At 38.7% G+C, this 16,520-nt stretch overlaps 1 protein-coding gene across 1 annotated transcript in view; it reads left to right on the top strand.

Moving 5' to 3' along the window:
• MARCHF8 (membrane associated ring-CH-type finger 8) overlaps window positions 1–16,520 on the top strand; it is a 108,690-nt gene that overhangs the window by 14,897 nt on the left and 77,273 nt on the right. Inside the window, exon 2 of the mRNA XM_045842269.1 lies at window positions 12,810–12,956. The gene's annotated coding sequence lies outside the window, so the exon portion shown is untranslated. The remainder of the gene's footprint in view (window positions 1–12,809; window positions 12,957–16,520) is intronic.

Genomic DNA, 16,520 nt, shown 5'->3' with positions numbered 1-16,520 from the left:
CCTTTGGCAATTTAATTATGATGAGTCTTGGAGTGGGCCTCTTTGCATTCATCTTGGGTGGGATTCTGTGCTTCCTGGACTTGCGTATCTATTTCTCTCACCAAAGCAGGGCAGCTTTCTTTCATTATTTTTTCAAATAGATTTTTCAGTTCCTTGCTTCTTTTTTTCTCCTTCTGGCACCCCTATGATGTGTGTTGGAATGCTTGAAGTTGTCCCACAGGCTCCTTACACTGTCCTTGTTTTGTTTATTTTTTATTCTTTTTTCTTGTTGTTCTGATTGGTTGTTTTTTTTGCTTCGTTATGTTTCAAAGCATTGATTTGATTCTAGGCTTTATCCACTCTACTGTTGTTTCCCTGTAATAAATTGTTCTTAATTTCACATTAGTAAATACTGTTTCTTATTGGATCTTTTGTATGTTGTTGAAGCCCTCACTAAGTTCCTTGAACATCATTATAACGAGTGCTTTGAACTCTGCATCTGACAGATTGCTTATCTCCGTTTTGTTTAGTTCTTTTTCTGGAGTTTTGATCTGTTCTTTCATTTGGACCATGTTTCTTTTTCTTGTCATTTTGGCAGCCTCTCTGTGTTTGTTTCTATGCATTAGGTAGAGCTGCTATGACTCCGTCTTGATAGCACGGCCTGATGTAGTAGATGTCCTGTAGGGTCCGATGGCACAGTCTCCGCTATCATCCAAGCTGGGTACTTGGACTGTGCCCTCCATATGGGTTGAGTATACCCACTTTTTTAGTTGATTCTTGATTGCTGTTGACAAATCAATGAAAGTGATTTACCCAGGCCAATAAGCTGCAAGGATTGGCTTTGACCACTGACCACCAACCTCTGCCCTGCTTGGAGGATCAGCTGTGCAGGGGCAGGGTGGTGGTGCTGTGATGTTGTCTGTAGTTGTCCACTGCATGTGCAGGCCCTTGGATTTCCCAGGTGGTACAGGACAGGGTCTACCCCCACCTGTGTTCTTCCCATGGCCACCTTGCATGAGCTGTAGAGTAGTATGAGATGTCTGCTACTTGTGCTGTGCTTAGAGATTCTCTGGTGAAGCCAAATTGTGAATCTAGGCTGGCTACTTCTAGTGCCGGGCCTGGGACCACTTAGGAAGAGGTATGATGCTTAGGGGCTCGCTGAAGCCAGCTGTTCCTTTTTGATAGGATTTAGCAAGTTATGAAGCATGACCCAGGACCAGCGATTCTTATGGATGTCATGGTTAATAGTTTGGATGAACTGGTAAACTGGGTTGGATGCAGTCTCAGGGGACCTCCAGGGCTGGGCAAACAGTATTAACTAGGTTGATATGGCACTGTCTTGCTGGCTCTGTAGTTTGTCAGGGGAGGGCTCAGAAGGAGACAGTGGCCTCTGCCCGCCTTTCTGTCTGAGAGAAAACTGTCCCTCAGCTCTCACATTGATTCTGGACACTTCAGTTTCTCCCAGTATGCCACTGGTACCTTTAAGCTGCTACACTGGTGCTGGAGCTCAGAGAGAGTGAATCTGAGTCAGTCCACATATGGGTTCTTCAGGGGGAGTTGCTTGGAACTCCAGAAGTTTCTTCCACTGACTCAATCTCCACTTGTTTTTGCAGCTAGAAATTATGGGGACTTATCTTCCTGCCACTGGAATCCTGGCCCGAGGGTACCTAGTATGGGGCTGGGACTCCTCGCTCCTGAGATATCCCTCCCGAAATTTTTATCCACCATGTGGATGTGGGACCAGCCTATTCCATGTTTTCACCTTGACTACCAGTCTTGCTGGGTGTGGTTTCGTTTAATTTTGTAGTTGTTAGACTTCCATTCAGCTGGACTTCTGATGGTCTGAGTGATAGCTGTTTTATATTTTAGTTGTAATTTTGATGTGGTTGTGCTAGCAGGCTAGCATTGTTTACCTATGCCTCCAGTTTAACCAGGAGTCCTCCAAATACGTGTTTTAAGTCATTTGAAGTGATTCTGTTTTGCATGATTACTCCACTGATTCAATAAATATTTAGGTTTGTTTTCATTTTGTTTTTGAATTTTAGGGATTAAAAAATTTTTAGATTTTTTTTTATTAATACTTATGGAAAATGTGCAGAGCCCTAGAGCCAAGCCTGTAGAACAAAGTGGAATCAAAACAATATAGCTTTGGTATTTGTTCCCTACTCTACCTCTGTTCCTTTCTCCCCCTCATTCTATTTAAAGCATAAGCAAATATGGGTGCATGCATATTCACTCTTATGTGCATACTTTTTGTTGCCTTCCAGTCCATTCTTAGATGAATGGTAGCAAACTATACATAACTTGCTTTTTGCTCTTCCTACTATTTCCTGGAGATCACTCAGTACAACTATACAGAGATGTTCTTTATGCTTGTTTTTGCAGCTTTACCATACTTCATTGTGTGAATGTTTTGTAGTTTATTCAACCAATCCCATATTATTCTACTGTTGGGTTGTGGTTAGAGTCTTACTGTTATAAATAGTGCTGTAATAAATACTGTATATATTTTATTTTGAAATTTTGCTACCCTATAGGGGGATCTTAGTTTTAGGTAGAATAACTTGACTTCAGGAAGCATTCAAATGCAAGGTTACTGCTACTAACATTGTTCTGGTAGTAATGGGCAATGTAGGAGGCTAATCTTTTCACTTAGGGTAGAAATTTTTCATTCAATATGGATCCTCTCATTGGAGTGCTGAATCATTGTTTTTGTATATATTGTGTCCATATAATAACTTCCATATTTTCTAGTTTCAGTTTCTTTAAAATAGCTTGAGACTTGAGAAACTTTGAAGCAAGCTGACTATAGAATTCTAGTGTTATAGAATGTTTTTACTCAGTCTTTTGTAGTTGTCTTAAAACCAAATTTTCAAAAAAATTTAAGGAAAATAATATTCCTTTATGGATAATTTCCAAAGTATTCAACTTGGTTTTATAGAAATAATAAGTTTCTAATTTTGTAGCTATATTTTTGTTCATTTGTGATGTTTACATAGTATTAATTTATACAGTTGCAACAATGAGTACCTAAGTGACATAACCAGGTTTGGGCACATTAAAAGAAAATTTTGCATAGAGTTTACTGGTCTGGCAGGCTTTATTCAAACATTCATGAATTGGACAGCATCCAATGTAGCAAATAGAAAGGACTTCCAAAGAGCTGTAAAAGGTGAGAGATTTTTTATGCACCAAAGTGTGCAGGAACACAGAAGTTATATTGGGCATTAGCTAATTGGTTAAAGCAAGATCATTTTTTTTCTTTTTAATTCTATGGAGAGTGAAAAAGGGGAAGAGAGAGACACCGATATTGATTTGTTGCTCCACCTACCCATGCACTCATTGGTTGCTTCTTGCATGTGCCCTGATTGGGGATGAACCTTCAACCTTGGTTATCAGGATGATGCTATAAGCAACTGATTACCCAGCCAAGGCCAGAGCAGGGTTACTTTCCTTATATGGAGCCAAGAGAAACCTTGGAGTTGGGTAAGGTAAATGGTACTAAGCAGGCCAAGTGCTGATTGGTTGACCTAGGACTTCCAAGGAGAACCAAAGATGGAAACCTAGTTAAGTTTTGGTTTGCTGACATGGGGTTTAGCAAAAGTAATTCCACCTTAGGTCCAATCAGGTTACTTTTAACAGGTATAAACAGATTTTTGATATGTATTTAACTCATGGGAGCAGAAATGTGTACATCATTGAGAGTAGCTTACAAAATATGAGCATTCTGTATGTTCTGGGCATTAGCAAATGTATTTTAAGGTGGGAATGGGTAGCATCCTTCCTGTTCTAAAATTTCCCAGTTCCCCATAGGAGCCTGGCACTTAGAAGGTGCTCAGAAAATGTTGGGTGAGCCATTTTAGTTTTTGGGTCAGACTGGCTTTCTTATCCCTATGAAAATATATGCTTGTCCATTTATTTGAGTAGGTTAATTTATTCATATATTTTATGTCTTCTCAAAGAGAAGGGATTTACAATGATCTAAAAAAAATCTCTGCAAAGTGATAGTTGACTGTTAAAAAATAAGTATATTTATATGACTTTAAAAAATTAAGCAGGGTGACATTGGTTAATAAACATGTAGGTTTTAAGTGTACAATTCTATGTGTGATACATCATCTATATATTGCATTGTGTGTCTACCACCCAAAGTCAAGTTTTCTTCTATCCCTATATAATTGACCTTCTTTACCCTTTACTACTCCCTACTTCCCTTTCCTCTGGTAACAACCATACTGTTGTGTGTGTCTATGCATTTTTGTTTGTTTTTCTTGCTTATTTGTTGCTTTCAGTTTTATATGCCACATGAGTGAAATCATATGGTTCTTGTCTTTTTCTGACTTATTTTGCTTTGATAGATGATTGGTTAAAGAAGATATGATACATATATACAATGGAAAACTACTTAGCTATAAGAAAATTAAATACTGTCATTTGTGATGGATCTTTAGAATATCATGCTATGATTATATTACCTTTAAATCAGGTCTTGGGGTATTATTTTGATGATTGACTGAAATAATTTTTCACTACAGAATGCTATCTACAGGGGGAAAAACTGAAAAGAGTTAAGTTTTAGAATCATAGAGAAAACAATAAACCAAAGTTTTTATATTCCACTATTCATGTACAAATTAACATAATATTAAAATTACCCATTTTTAATATACTTTAACCACTTTGGGGATTTATCCATAGAATAATGAAGCCAGTGTTGCTTTTCTGTCTTTTATGTTATTGCTTTGTTATTCATTTACATGTGTATCACAATCAGTGAGGCAGAAAGATTAGGAAACTGGAAGAAGGAAAGATTTAGTTGTAAAGAAACACCAGTTAATGTTTTAGAAATATTTTACTCCTGCTCTATGTGGAACACTGTAGGGACTATTAAAGAGTCCAGAGAGAATTCAGCCTTTTAAGTAGATCAAGCTTTATATGCTGCAGAATAGTCTAAAACTATATAGTATATTGTGTTAGGGTTCTCCAAGGAAACAGAATCAGTAGGGTAAACACACACATTAATGTACCACTTATCGACAGGGATATGTTCTGAGAAATGCATCTTTATGTGATTTCATGATTATGCTTACACAAACTTAACTAGATGGCATATAGCTTGCTGCACCCCTAGGCTATATAGTATATTACTGTTGCAGATGTAGTGTGTCATTGACTGAAATATGGTTATACTATATATGACTATGTGTGTGTGTATATGTATATATGTGTGTGTATATATGGAGTCTGTCCAGAAAAAGTCCAGCCATTGTTAATATAATGAGAATGGTTTGCAGGACATCAGTGTAACCTGGTAGCCAAGGACAGTGGACTGGAATGTGCATGTGTGAACAATGATGGCTTCACTGTACTAGTGGGGCAGTAGATGCCATTGAGTGAGTATGTGAACTCTGTAGCTGTCACATTCAAAATGAGTGTGTACAGCAATGAATCTGCATCAAATTTTGCATTAAACTTGAACATTCCTCTGTGTAAACTCTTCGGATGATTCAGAAGGCCACAGCACTGGGCAGCTAGCGAATGGCAGTTTCATCACAACAATGCATCTGCTCATGCACTGCATCTTGTGCAGAGTTTTTTGGCAAAACATCAAATCACCCAGGTGACCTAGCACCCCTGCAGTCCAGATTTGGCGTCCTGTAACTTCTGGCTTTTCCCCAAAACTAAAATCACCTTTGAAAGGGAAGAGATTTCAGACTGTCACAGAGATTCAGGAAAATACTTTGGGGCAGCTGATGATGATTGGGAGAACTGTTTGAAGTCCCAAGGGACCTACTTTAAAGGGGACTGAGGTGTCATTGTCCTATGTACAGTGTTTCTTGTATCTTGTATCTTCTTCAGTAAGTGTCTCTATTTTTCATATTTCATGACTGGCTACCTTCTGGACACACCATATACATGCGTACACATTATACTTGTGTGTGTGTATATATAGTGTGTGTGTATATATATATATATATATATATATATATATATAGTGTGTGTGTATATGTGTGTGTGTATATATATGGAGAGAGAATGTGGTCAAGACAGAAAGAGATTTATGTTAAGAAATTGGCTCATGTGATTGTGGAGGCTAGCAGGTCAAAAATTTGCAGGGCAGGCTGGTTGGCTGGGAACCCAGATTCTGGAGTTTGAGTCTGAAGGCAGCCTGTGGCAGAATTCTGTCTTCTTCCGAGGAGATGATTCTTTGATTCTTTTTTTTATTAAAACCTTCAAATGATTAGATGAGGCCTGTACACATTATGAAGGGTAGTCTGCTTTACTGAAAGTCTACTGATTTAAATGTTAATCACATCTAGAAATCTACCTTCACAGAAACATCCAGGATAATGTTTGACCAAATAACTTGGTATAGTAGCCTAGTCAAGTTGATACATAAAATTAGCATCTCATATAGTGAAGAGCCATTTTGAATATGATTAAATGTCAAACTATAGCCCTGGCTGGTATGGCTCAGTGAATTGTATGCTGGCCTACTAAACAAAAGGTCACCAGTTTGATTTCCAGTCAGGCCACATGCCTGGGTTGTGGGCCAGGTCTCCAGTTGGGGGTGTGGGAGAGGCAAGTGATCGCTATATCTCTCATACATGAATGTTTCACTCCCTCTCTTTCTCCTTCCCTTCCCGCTTTCTAAAAATAAGTAAAATCTTTAAAACTTTTAAAAAACATTTTATTTATTTTTAGAAAGGAGAAGGGAAGGAGAAAGAAGGGGAGAGAAACATCAGTATGTGGGTACCTCTTGTATGTCCCCCACTGGGCACCTGGACCGCAACCTAGGAATGAGCCCTGACTGGGAATTGAACCAGCGACCCTTTGGTTCAAAGGCTAGCACTCAATCCACTGAGCCACACCAGCGAAGGCAATAAATAAAATCCTTTAAAAAAAGTCAGACTGTAAAGAATATTGGTTAAATGCTGTGGGTAGTAAGAAAGGGAAGGGGAAACTTGTTTTGCTATGTACAGGCATACCTTGGAAATACTGTGTTCCAGACTACAGTAAAGTGAGTTGCAATCTTTTTTTCTCGTGGAAGACTTGCATTCAACTTGTAAAAAAAATGCAACACTAGGAAGCATAATAAAGTCAAGTACAGTAAAATGAATTATGCCTTTATTTGCTCACGGAGGAGATGAGCTTTGAGATGTACTCATCTCAGGAACTTTCTGAAGGCCACTGCATTTTTGGGCTGTGTGCAGAGTGTGGAGAGCATGCCAAGAGGAAGGATCAGAATGAACAAGGGTAGAGTTGACTGTGGCATGTATAGGGGTCCTTGAGAAGATTCGTCCTGTCTAGACAGACACATCTCAGACGGTGAGGGAGGTAAAAATTAATAGGAGAGGCCAGCCCCACTCTGATTTCTCCACCTTATTGCATTAAGTAGAGAAGATGCTCCAGCCTGAGATGACTGACAGCTGGCTGGCTCAGCCTTCTGCACAGCCAGCATTATATTGCTATCTCATATAGTATGATGTGCCGAGAATTCCTTTTGCAGGAAGCACTTCAGATATAACTGCCTTAGCGTTTCTGTTATAAAATGTGGACAAAGTTCTTTCCCTTTATCAACTTAATAAAGATGCTTCAAAAGATCCATGTGTTTGTGAAGAAACAAGAGATCTTAAATGGTGTCAGAAATAATTCTAGTCTCTAAGCCTTGAAATGTTTCTGGATCCATTATTCTGAAGTAGAGACAGAACCCAGAACTCTTTTTCCCCACATTACAAATTAAAGAACATATTTTTTTTAGCTGTAGTAGGTATAAAAATACTCTGTTATTTAAAAACTCTACCGATAAAAATAATAATTATTATCAGAGAAAAAGCTAGCAAAAACCCAATGTGGTAAATTGATACAAAATGGCCCCTAAATCACCTCTCCATGTCTTTACCCCTTTGTAGTGTGACTCTGCATGTTTCTCCCATCGAGTAGTAGAGTCTGTTTTCCTACTCTTGACTCTGAGTTTTGCCATGTGACTTGAACTGGCCAGTGGGACATCAGCAGACATGATGCAAACAGAGGCCATATGTGCAGTGTGCCAGTATGCTGTTTTCACTATGTGAAGAAGCCTAGGAGGAAGGCTACATGGAAAGTGAGGCCCTGCCTTCCTCATTTAGCCCAATCCCCAGCTGTCCTGGGCCCAGTACAGCAGTGTGAGTAAGTTAGATAAGAGCTTCAGAATAGCTACCTAGCCAACCCATGGAATTGTGAAATAGGAAATCATTGCTCTTTAAGCAACTAAGTTTTGAGTTGCTTGTTCCTGGGCAGTAGCAAACAGAATTGTCCTGCGATAAATGACTGGCGTCTGTGCCTGTAATACTTTTTTTTAAAGATTTTATTTATTTTTAGAGAGGGGAAAGGAGGAAGAGAAACAGCAATGTATGGTTGCCTCTTGAGCACCCCCTCCTGAGGGCCTGGCCTGTAACCCATGTGCTTGTAATTCTAATCATGGCTTCACTACTGCAAACCCTCAAGGAGTCCACAATCCAGTGAGGGAGGCAGAAATGTAAGCAGGTCAGTTCCATACAGTGTGATGATTGCTCAAGATGGGCTCTGGGCAGCTATGGCCTTGAGCCCTCCTCCACTCTTCTTTCTGCATCTGTCAGGATCAGACACTGTTTTCTGCAAGACAAGCATTGAAGAGCACTTGGAGGAACTAGAGGAAGTAGACTATTTCTCTACTTCAGTGAAGGTGTTTTCCATCTCTCAAGCCAGTCAGACTCACACTTCCCTTTATCATCAGTGAAAGAACCCAAACAAATCTCTTTCCCTTTTGTTACCTGAGTATTTTCAGTATTTGTGTATTTGCCCTGTTAGCAAAGGAATATGCACAGGTATTCCTTAACTTTCCTCAGGTTCTGAATCTTCTGGAAAATGTAAACATTAGTTCAGGCCCTTTTCCCAGTAATCAGGCTTGGTTCACCTAATTTGCCTAATGACTGGCTGTGTTAAGCTGAGCCCCACCTGCCTCATGTTACCTTCTCACTCACTCCTGACCAGCCTTGGCTCCTCGCTATTGCTCTGCTCCTTGGGATTCTAAGTTGCACATATTGGCCTTCAGTCTACAGCATATCTCTTCCCTCCTGGCTAAGCATTTGCATTTGGCCAAGGACTTTTACAGCATCAGGCTCCATCAGCTTTCCATAGGGGCCCATTCTCCCACTGGGTAGCATTGTTGGGGATACCTGGAGTTCACTCTGCTCTTCTTCTTGGCTCTAACCTTTGAAGTTGCATGTTTGAAAATCACCTTGAATAATCAACTGGAATAATTTAAAGATGTAGCTATAATTTTTTACAGTTACAATAGTGAAAGGTATGGACTGTAGTTTTAAAATGGAATATCTTTCTGTGGCTTGTGATAGAAATTTGCAAGTGAACTCAAAATGATAAAGTTAAATATTAGTTATAAATTGGACCCAACATTTTGAGGTACATCCTACTGCCTTAAAATATCCACTTTGGAAATATCTAAATAATGATTTTTCTTGAATTTTTAGCAAGTATATCAATTACTTTGATCAGATGTCCTCCATATAGACAAAAATGCAGTAAAAAGCCTGTTACTATTTAATATCTCAAATGTGGAGTCCACGTTATCTTGTTTATTCATGGAGATTTTAATAACTCTACCATGACAAGGTGAATGACACACCAGGTTTTGTCTTTCCAACAGCAATGCTACAGAGAGATAAAAAAGAAAAAAACTGCTTAGTTTAGGTTCACCTTGTAAGCCTCCAACAGGCTATCATATTTAGTGAAATATGGCTGTGAAATCTGGGCAAGTTGCTTAATTTCTCTAAGCCATGTGTGAAATGGAGATAAAAGTTTCTCTCTAACTTCTGCACTGCTGTGAGAAGTAAATGAAATAATTCACGTAAAGCACTTATGACTTGTATGTGCTATTTTCTGTTGTTTTTTTCCTTGTAGCATTATTATTTACAGGTTGTATTTTTGTGCTTTTAAGTTTGTTCCTCCTGTTTCATTATGTTTAAAGTGTTTGACAAGAGAAAGAATTCTGAGATGTTCTAAATTAAATTACAGCAGCCAGAGAGTGAGAAAAAGAGACAGATTGGTTGCCCTATTAATAGTTGTGGACCAGCTAACAAAGTACTGCTCATATTCTGTTGGAAGGTCTGTTAGAATTTTGGATTAATTTACAAGTGGCTATTTCTGTGCCATCCAAAAGAGAGAATTGTGGAGGCAGCACTACACCCCAGGAGCCTCTCCTTATTTACACATGAACTTTTCAGACTTGCCCACAACCTATTCAAGGGAGCAAACACTTCTTCCTTGGACTCTGCATTTATCCCAGAACGGCCCTGCTTTAGCTTTCCCATCTCCTTTTGTCTATAGCTATTATATTTTTTTTTTCATAAAGCTCACATTTTTCTCCCTTGCTACTTGATTTATGAAAATGATCAACAAACTCTAGGACAGTGGACATGCTGTCTTTCCACCTGGCCCTACTGCGGGTGTTTCAGACTTCATGCCCAAGGACCTTGTCTTGCCCTCTCGAAAGGACCTAATAAAACCTTTCTTTTAAAAAATACTTTTAGCCAGGGGAATTAAAACTTTTTTAAAACACATTTATACTTTGAATTTCATTGTCTGCTTATCTGCAGCATTTCTTATTTATTATTTGTTATGTAACATTGATTTTATTTTTTATTATCTCTAGCCATGCTCCAAATTATTCTAGGGAATTTTAAAAACAAACAGAGTCTTTTGTTTCTGAATAAACTCTGTCTAGTCTGTGGGATATGTTTGTGTGTTTTATGACTTTGTTCACTTTTGGTAGTTGCTTACATATTTTCTGGTAGTTAACTGCTTTATTATGTTGCATTTACTATTTTAAATTCATTTTGATATATTTTTTAAAGATTTTTAAAAAAGATTTTATTTATTTATTTTTAGAGAGGGAAGGGAGGGAGAGAGAGAGAGAGAGAAACATCAATGTGCAGTTGCTGGGGGCCATGACCTGCAACCCAGGCATGTGCCCTGACTGGGAGTCGAACCTGGATGCTTTGGTTCGCAGCCCACGCTCAATCCACTGAGCTACGCCAGCCAGGGCTTCATTTTGATATACTTTTTATTAAGCTTATAGTCTTAACACACCAGCTCTAGATTATAAAACTTTGTCTCAGACATTTTTTAGTGGGTGGTGTGTAGAGACCTTTGGTGTTATTCTGCCACCTTCCCTAAAATTCTTAGAACTTTTAAGTTTAATTTTGGGCTTTATTTCAGTAAAACATTGGAATAGGGTAGTCTTATACACTTTAAGGTTTTTGCTTGCTACCCAGTAATCTAGTGAGGGTCAGATCATGGCCAGATGCGAACTGCTTGTGATAGAACTTTCTTTCATGGTGTTATAGAACAGAAAGAGTTCATTTACCCGGCATTAGCAAAGCCAAACACTAAATACTGAGAATTGTAGTGGACCAAAATTGGCTATTTTACTGTGAATGGTGTCACTCAGAAGGACTAGAAGCTAAACTTAAAAACCCAATCTCCTGAGTGACAAATATGTTATAAATTATATAGGGTGAAATCACAAGACACCATGGGTTAGGAGTTTGGGGTTATGCTGGGAGCTGATTGATTGGAGGTGAGGTAAAGGTGGTAAATCATTTCTTTAGGTCTTGAGGACAGCTCTGAGGTCTGTTCTATTGTCCCTCTGTTTGGCCTCATGGGCAAGTAGCTGGAAAGTTGTTCCACCTTAGGGCTCAGGAACAGAAATGTAACTTAGGTCTAGATGTTAGCTTTAGCCTGTCAGAGATCCAGACGTTGTGACTATTAGTCAGGTGTTGGCTATTGTCTTCTTCCTCAGGGTTTGCTGATTATGGAGGGGGTGCAGGAAGGTTAGGTCTCTTAAGCGGTTTGGAGAGAGAGTGAGAGATATGATTTCTAGAGCAAGGATTTAGAGTTACATTTAATTAGGTCATAAGGACCCTTAGTTTCACTGCCTTGAGTGAAGGGAATAAAGGCTTTGAGGTGATACTGTTAGTGTGATAGTATGTTTTGTGCCATTATTGGAATATGTAGCTGTGTCTTCAGTGACCTGCTATCTATCCTGCATTGGATTTTTGACTCAAACATTGAAATTTCTCATTTGTAACTTACGAAGTTTAAGTTTTCCTCAGTCTCAAAAGAGCTTTATCAGTAATTCTTAGCAACTTGTGGACAAAAAGGAGCACATGCCAAACCAGAAAAGTTCAGGGGAAGCATGTGTGGCAGCCTTACAAACTCAGAGACCAAAGTTACTACTTAGGATGGTCTGAAATGAAAACTTTCTTACTAAAAGCAGTTCATGGCAAACAGTCATGTCCAAGGCTAGAATCTTTCCTGACAAAGGTCATTCTTCACCTTAACTGAGCCTATCTGTTGTCTTTTTGCCTCTAACATACCTGATAACATATTTTTGGAATATTAAAGTAATTTCCCTTTTTCAAGACCCCTCAAAGCACAATCACCTCAACCAGGGGAGAGTGCACAAATCCCCTCGTTGTTACGTTAATTTTGACCATTAATTACCCTGTATCCATAAATGTAAATGAACTTACCTGCCTTACCTGTCTGTTCATTTTACTTTTTATCCATTTCCAGATATTTCCCCATTTTGATTTTTCCTGCTTCCCTACTCTATCACCAGTAACCCCCTTATGCCTCCTCCTTTGATTTTTATGTATATAGTAAGTGGTAAAACTGCTATTTTCTGGTGTATTTTCTCAATCTATCATGAGTTTTGCCGTCTGGCAATTGTTGTTAATTTGCCTCAAATAATATGTAATGTTTCTTACATTGACATTTATTTGGTGTAGTTGGCAGCATTCCAAAGAAGCCCACCCAGGGGACCTTGCAGACCTGCACTTGTGCTAGGTATCAGCAGGAGCCCATTGTGCTCCTTGTTTTGCATCAGGTGAACTTGGCTGATTTTCACGTGGAATTCCAGACCTCCCTGTTTTAAGGTAAGAGGCCTTGATTTTATTTGAGCTGTATTTTTTAAAATCCTCAAGGTTAAGGGTTGAGAGAGAATCTAGGCTAAGGCAGGACTGGAGGAAAAGTGGGTGGCTGGTTTTTAACTGGTTTTTCAATTGAAATTGCTTTCTGAGAGTCTGATCAAAAACCTTTTGTTGGATAAATGAGAACCTGAACTCATTCTGCTCCAAAGGGGCACTTCCTCAATCCAGCTGGAATCTTGGGTGTTCTTCGGAGACTAAGAATCTTTGTGGAACTGTCAGGAGGTATCCCCCGTGATGTGCAGGAGCTCCATCAGGGATTCTGACTCGACTAATTATTTGACTTGTCCAGGACATGCACATAGTGTTTTGTTACTTAGCATTCTGAGTACTCACGACCATATTAGACTGCCGGGAAACAGAAACTGAGCCATGTAAGAGGGTTCGAGATGACTCGGGAGGTGACAGCCCCTTGGAGCTGAACCCACAGGTAGCACCCTCTCAACCCAGACTACAGATTCCAAAATAAAACTAAAATTAATATGGGAAATCCTGCCCCCAAGGCCAGAAACCCTCAGACCCCAGCCTACATTAATACTTCTGTAGATACACAATAAGTAGGAAGACTTTACTTACAAGTACTTTACAGAAGTGGGAAGATTTAGCTGGAAAAGACATCAACTTAAAATGGCCAAAATGTAGTTTTCTTTTGGTGCCTAAATTAATTTTGCATGCAAAACTAGAAAATGCCGGCTCTGTAGTTAAACTAAATAGGGAGCATATCTTAATTGGAAATTAGAAGCTTCTAGGAGGAGGACAGATAAGTTCTTAAAAAAAAAACAAGTAATAAGAAATTTTAGAGACTGTCTCCGAGCTAAAGAAGGCTTCTGAAGCCAATCTGTGCCAACCCCTCAATCCTCCCCTTCTACAGTTCCCTTCACTGTGTTTGCTCTCTGAGCTTCCTTGTTTGAACTTGCCCTCCACCTCCCTTCTATCTTCTGTATATCTTCTCCATTACCATTCCCTACTGACCTAAGAGAAAATGAGAATAAGAATTCAGACAAGGATAATCCAGGAATTTTAGCAGCTCCCCTTGGAAAAAAAGCTGGTCTCAGGCAGAGGGCAATCAGCCATTGTATATATTCCTTGGACTTGAACAGAATTAAGGTAACTACCTAAAGATTTTCGTGATTTTCTCCAGGACCCGAATGGGTTCATAAAGAAATTTAATTGAACTGTTAAAACATGTAATCCTGGATGTTCTGACCTTTTCCAGTTAATATACCTACTATTTCTGGGAGCAAAAACAACAGAATTACCAAATAAGGTTTGCAGGAAATCTCTAGAGGAGTCTGTTCACTTTAAGGAGGATTGTAGGACACTGAAATAGGAAGACTGATTTAGAGACACTGAAATAGGGACACTGATTTAGAAAGAGAAAAGAGGTATCTCATTGTGGTTTATAGAAGCAAGTATAGGGTTGCTCCAAGGATGATGAGAAAGCATTTCCCCTTCTTATTACTGGTTTAGGAGAAATTAAAATTACCATAAAAAAGGGGAAAATTTCTAAGGCCCTTGATCTACTGGACTACTTTATCTGTTCTTAACACACCTAAGTTGGAGTAAACCTTCTGTGCAAGTGGTAGGGATAGCTAATCAACCAATGTCTGTTTTTAAGTCAGAACGTATACCCTTCCAACTAGGGAATATTATGGGGATGGATGGATATATATCTATCATCTATTTATCTATCTATTCCCTCCAAAATGGAATTTATTTACAAAAAAAATTGTGTATTTATTCTTACATGTTTAAACTTCAGTCACCTTCAAAGTACGTTCCATTTGATGCCATACACCTACCTTGATGTTTTCTCCACTGCTCAAAACAGTTTTTATAAATTTTGGATATTAATCCCTTATCAGATGTATTGGTGAATATGTTCTCCTATTCTGTGGGTTGTCTTTTTATTGTCAATGATTTCCTTTGCCATGCAAAAACTTTTTAGTTTGATGTCGTCCCATTTGTTTATTTTTTATGTTGTTACTCTTGCCTGGGAAGATATATTTGATAATATATTGCTACTGGCAATGTCCAAGATTTTTGCTGCTTGTGTTTTCTTCTAGGACTTTTATAGTTTCTGGAATAACATTTAAGTCTTTGATCCATTTTGAATTTATTGTCTGTGGTGTAAGAGGGTGGTCTAGTTTCATTTTTATGCACTCATCTGTCCAATTTTCCAAGCACCATTTACTGATGAAACTATCTTTAGCTCATTGTATGTGTTTGCTTCCTCTGTTTGCTTCCAAATACTAACTGGGCTGTAAAGGTGTGGGTTTATTTCTGGGTTCTGTATTCTATTCCATTGATCTGTGTGTCCATTTACCAGTTCTGTGTTGTTTTGATTACTGTGACTTTATAGTATAGTTTGGTATTAGGTAGTGTGATTCCTCCAATTTTTTTCTTCTTTCTCAGGATCACTTTTGCTATGTGGAGTCTCTTTGGTTCTGTATAAATCTTTGAAATATTTGTCCTAGTTCTGTGAAATATGTCCTTGGAATCTTGATAGGAATTACATTGAATCTATACATAGCTTTGGGTAGTATGGACTTTTTTTTTTATTGTTGTTCAAATACAGTTGTCCCCATTTTCCTGCCACCACTTTTGGGTACCCTACCCACCCTCACCTCCTACCCTTAGTCTTTCCTTCTTTAGTTTTGCCCTTGTGCCCTTTGTTCCTTGACAGTTCTTCCCCTTTTTTGCCCATTATACCCTCCCACCTCCCATGTGGTTACTGTCAGATTGTTCTTTATTTCAGTGTCTCTGGTTATATTTTGCTTGCTTGTTCGTTTTGTTGATTAGGATCCACTTATAGGTAAGATCATCTGGTATTTGTCTTTCACAGACTGGCTTACTTCACTTAGCATAGGACATAGGAACATGTCCTGGAGTTCCATGCATGCTGTTGCAAAATGTAGGAGCTCCTTTCTTTCTGTTGGGTAGTATTCCATTGTGTAAATGTACCACAGTTTTTTGATCCATTCATTTACCTAGGTTGCTTCCAGCACTTTTCTATAGTAAATTCTGCTGCTACGAACATTAGGGTGCACAGGTACTTTTGAATTAGTGTTTCAGAATTTTTAGGGTATATCCCAGCAATGGAATTACTGGGTCAAAAGACAGTTCCATTTTTAGCTTTCTGAGGTAATACCATACTGTTTTCCACAGTGGCTGCACCCTTCTGCATTCCCACCACCAGTGTACTAGAGTTCTCTTTCTTCTACAACATTGCCACCAGTTATTGTTTGTTGATTTGTTTATGATGGCCACTCTCACTGGTGTGAAAAGATATCTCATTGTGATTTTAATTTTAATCTTTCTGATATCTAGTGATGCTGAGCATCCTTTCATATGTCTGTGGGCCCTCTGTATGTCCTCCTTGGAGAAGTGTCTGTACATGTCCTTTGCATTTTTTAATTGGATGGGTTGTCTTTCTGCAGTAGAGTTGTGTGAGTTCTTTATATATTTTGGAGATCAAACTCATGTCAGAGGTATCATTGGCAAATATATTTT

Source organism: Phyllostomus hastatus, unplaced genomic scaffold, assembly GCF_019186645.2.
Source record: "Phyllostomus hastatus isolate PE091 unplaced genomic scaffold, TTU_PhHast_1.1 phas_contig_38, whole genome shotgun sequence".
Lineage (NCBI taxonomy): Eukaryota > Metazoa > Chordata > Mammalia > Chiroptera > Phyllostomidae > Phyllostomus > Phyllostomus hastatus.
This window is presented reverse-complemented; position numbering and strand designations above follow the sequence as displayed.